Here is a 5,011-nt window from a genome sequence, read left to right as displayed (position 1 = left end):
GTTTTTGTTGTTTTTTATATGTATTTTTTATGTGTACTTTGTTTTTTAGACACATGAAATATAAATTGTATCACGAGAATTTTTTCTCAATATTTATGTTTTAAATATTTTTTTAATTTTTTTTCTTGTTTGCGACAGATATTTTCCGTCGCTATTTACTACCGACATCCAATTTAACGATAGATTAGGGACGAATATTAATCCATCATAAATATGAATCCGCCAATGTTTTTATGACGGATTTTAATTCATCGCTAAGTACGTCGCTACCATAGCGACAAAATTAGCGACAGATTTTAATCTGTCGCAAAACCAAAATCTATGTATATTAACGATGGCCTTGCGATGAATCATGGCATTCACTAATTCATCGCAAATTAGCGACAAAATTTGTGATAGATAATTTTGGTTGCTAATTAGCAACTATAATTTTGCAATAGAAGTTATCTGTCACTAAGCCGATGCTAATCCGTCACTAAACTGTTTAGCGATGGATTAAGATCGTCGCTAATCCACAGATTTCTTGTAGTGTGAGTCAGTTCATGCAGCAACCGCAAAAGCCCCATTATGATGCAGCCATCAGAGTATTTAGGTGCCTTAAATCTTCTCCAAGTAAAGGGGTTCTTCTTGATGCCAAGAGTCTAATTCAACTCGTTGCATATTGTGATTACGACTCAGTCAGTTGTCCTATGACTCAGTGATCCATGATCCACGATCGGATATTTCATATTCTTGGGTTATAGCCCCATCTCTTGGAAGACTAAGAAACAGCATACGGTCTTGAGATCTTTCGCTGAAGTAGAATAACGCTCTATGGCAGCAACCACATGTGAGCTGATTGGTTAAGAGCACTACTAGCTGACCTTGGATTTTCACATAGCAAACTGATACAACTATTTTGTGATAAGCAAGTTGTACTCCACATTGTAGCTAATTCTGTCTTTCACGAACGGACTAAGCACAGAGACCTTTATTGTTACTTTGTACGTGAAAAATTATAAGTCAGAATCATTTTCACTCATCATGTGCCCACTAGTTTGCAATCGGATCACATATTTACCAAGGCACTTGGTTGGGACTAGTTTCTCTTCCTCTTAAGCAAGTTACGTATCTCCACTCTTCAACTTGAGGGAGAGTATCAGATGTGGCATACCAAATGACATTAAATGGTTGTGATTAGGCCAAGGATAACCATATCCTTGTGATTCAAGGATAGTAGGATAGAAAGATATCAAATGTAACTGATGGATGTATTTTCCTATATGGTCATCCCTATAATCATGGACTTATATATGGTCATCCCTACAAACATGGGACTTGTAATTGTATAGCTTCTCGTTCGTAAGGGAATAGACAACTCATCTTCTATCTTCCACATTTTGTTTAACGAATTCATACTTTCAGCATAGTATGTGAAAACATAACTCAAGAAAGTCTGAAACTGCCCAAATCCATTCCAACAATATAAAAAGCAAACTAACATGTTTACTAACAGTAACAGTACCTGCTTAGTATTCAAGTAGTGTACCAACAAAAAAGCAAACGGTGGATTAAACAAAATATAGCTCTTTTATCATCCAAGTTCAAGTCTAGCTTTCTGATGGTAGTGATGCAAGACTCGCAGCACAATTTGTGGATGCCTCAGGATCAAAATCCAGGGCCACTCTGCAGGGAACATTCCTTTCTTCAACCCTCGATATTCCAACCAAATTGAATTTCAACATATTATACTATTGAAATTCTTTCTTTGGTCGTTCCAAGCATACAAAAAAATTGAACTGCCCATCACACTATAGGAAAAGGGGGTTTACTGGCTCAGCGTTTGCACCAGTGAAAGCATTTACTGGCGCAATAGCTGCGCCAGAAGTCGTGCCACCAAAAGCCTCGCCGAAAAAGGCTTTCACTAGAAAAAATTGCATGCACCAGAAGTCGCGCCAGTGAAAGCCTTTACCGATGAGCCTTTCATTGGTGCTACTTCTGGTGCATTTATTGCGCCAGTAAAGACCCTAACAATTATGGAAAGAAAATAACAAACATAGCAATGGTACTTTAAAATTATTCATTTTCCATGTAAGTTGTTCATTTACTTTCACCAGGGACATGCTTAACTAGTTTCCACAACTCATTTAGGATGAACTCTTACCATGTAATAGTTGACAAAAGACCCTCCTTTCTGAATGATGTGCAACAGAAAATGCCACGTCTTTAGCTGGTCACTAGGGGATCATGCCTTAAATCTTAAGAAGAAGTTTTATGATGCTATAAAGTTGCTTGATGAGAATAAGCACTTGGCGAATGTATTCTTATCTTTGCTTGCATATATAAAGTATGAGTGGATACTTGGAGAGATGGTAATAAATGAAGACTAAATTAGATTTTTTTTTAATGATAGATGTTTTGAATAAGGTGATTATACTCCGTTGTAATCAACTTTTATTTTTATCTTCATACTTTTGGAATTCTTTTAGAATACTTGAGATTGTAGTGGGTTACATTAATATTTATGTTTAATTTAAATATTATTTGTTTGTTAAAAAAATAAAATGTCAATGATGCAATTAAATATGATATAACTTTTTTCAACATTCTTTGCTACTCAAATACCATGAACATAGCGAAGAATCAGCAGTAGTTGCAAGCCTAAATCCTTGAATGAGTTGTTTATGCTTCCAAACTCTTCTGAAATCTATTTCCCACTAAATCCATTAGTTGTACTTTCCACTGACTCCTTGTAACTCCCTTTAATGTGGGTTTCCAAACTGAGTCTAAGTTTTCAGTTATTTCGTTACTTTTCGGTTATTTTTTATGTTTTCAAGTTTTAATAGATATATATAATAGAGATATCCGTAGTTGGTAAATTTTCTCATAAATTGAGCTATCTATTGGTATCAAGCAAGATGTTGATCTTGTGACGATATTAGGGAGGGAACAAAGAGTTAATATTGAAGAAATCATCGTTGAAGCTAAGCATACGGTGATTGACCTTCCTGCATAAGTGACCAATTTAAAGGTTGATATGAAAAGCCTGAGGACGACGATAACGGATACAAACCGAAGACTTCTGATGCTGCTTGATCAAATGATCTTTAAGATGGAGCAGCGCCTGATCGAGTTTCTGAACGAACATCTGCCCATTCCCAAAGCATCTCATCATACAAAAGTCGATGGGATTTTCTCAAACTGCTCAACGACAGAAGAATTGAAGCAAAGCCCTCTGGATGGCAGAGATTATCTCATTGATCCACCATAAAAAAAGCTTGGCCGACAAGGTGGTCACCAACCGGCAAGAGCCCTTCATTGGTGCGCAATGGAAGCATGGTGGACCTGGTATGTCAGGCACACCCTTTCCATGCCCTAGAGAGGGAGGGTGGCAACCCGATCCCGTGTTGAACGCACGAGGCCGACGAGCAGCCTTCTGGCTCGTCCGGGTATTCCATGTTGAATGTTGAAGGTGCCATTTCTATCTTTCTTTAAACTATTAGCTAATTAAGATCTTATCTAAACTATTAGCTTCCAAGTTGGGGAATAAACCCTAAAAAAAGTGAATCTGAATGGACAGGCAGGGATTATATATTACAAGTCAATAACTTAGTTTGGTTCATTTACAGGGAATAAGTGAAAGGGGGTAACAATGCAAACACATTTGTGAATGGCGAAACGGTATATCATATACTCTTTGAAAATATTGCAATAGTATTATGATGCAATAGAAAAGCATTAAAAGGAAAATTATCGGAATATTTTCAAAAATATTTTATAATTTTGAAGATATTATGATGATATAATGTCATTCTAATTAATGACGTTTTTTTTTATTCTTACATTTAAATATATTAATTAGTTAGTATTTCGAAAACTTTCCACTCATTACAAAACTATTACCAATATCATGGTAATATATCGCACACGCACATTTACCCAAGGGCTGCTTTGCTTCATGCGCTGCCTTGTGAAAAAATTCTCACCAACTAAGCATTTTCATGCAAAACTTATTCCCCAAGGTGAGGAATCCGAAGCAATTATAACATTCATACAAAATCTACATTTCGTGCTAAAAAACGCTACAAACATGGGCCCACCCAAAGCGTAGTTGTTTCACTCAACGTAAGAAAACAACCTATTTTCATATGAAAATAGGCCATTTTCTCATGTATCTCGATGAAACAAACACACCCTAAAAGTGCAGGGAACACAATCGCCAACTTATTCTAGCTCCCACTACATGCATCCAAACGCACCCCAAAGATTTTCCCACCATGCATGGCCAGAAAAATCAGGTGGTATTTTAATAATTAACCTATCATTCAGAATAGACCCAACGGGTTTGGGGTTTGGGGTTTGGGGTTTGGCATCACCCTCCTGCCTAAGCCGAAGTTTGGCGACTCCCTGGGGTCGAGGGGTAAGCCCTAGAGACCGTAAGTACGGCAGGCTGAACCAGTACGGCTAGGTCTCTGCATATCGATGGCGGTGATTTAAAAATATGAAAGTTAGCCAAAGCCCTTCAATTATCCAAAATTACTTGAGAAAAGCACCACAAATAAACAAGAAAATGACCAAAAATATATTTAGATAATCCTATTCTTGTTTTTAGTTGGAATTTAGCCCACTGGTTAGGTGAATTCCTGGCAATATTAAAATAATGACTGATAATACAACCAAAAGACATTTTTAATGGAGGTGGCTTTTAACTTACATTGTATCAAAACTCAGACTATTTGCAATTTGGTGATCAAACCGGTCTGTAACTTAGACCAAACCGATTTTTTTGGCCTTCACTTGGTCCGGATTGAGCCCACAAGCAAATCTAATTGGGCTAGGTTTGAGAGGCTCAGGGTCCTAAGTTTGGGCCAACTTTACTCGTACAGCACAGTCCAGCTTTAGGCAAGCTCTCTAATGAGCTCATGAATGAGAGATAGTTTTCTCCGGTTGACTAAAAAAAAAAAGGAAATATATGAAGTTGGCTGAATTCATCGTAAATCATCTCTGATGCAATTGTCACCAATATCTGGCA

The sequence above is a fragment of the Nuphar pumila genome, chromosome 5 (genome assembly GCF_984573655.1).
Source record: "Nuphar pumila chromosome 5, dmNupPumi1.hap1.1, whole genome shotgun sequence".
NCBI lineage: Eukaryota > Viridiplantae > Streptophyta > Magnoliopsida > Nymphaeales > Nymphaeaceae > Nuphar > Nuphar pumila.
Note: the sequence above shows the minus strand (reverse complement) of the source record.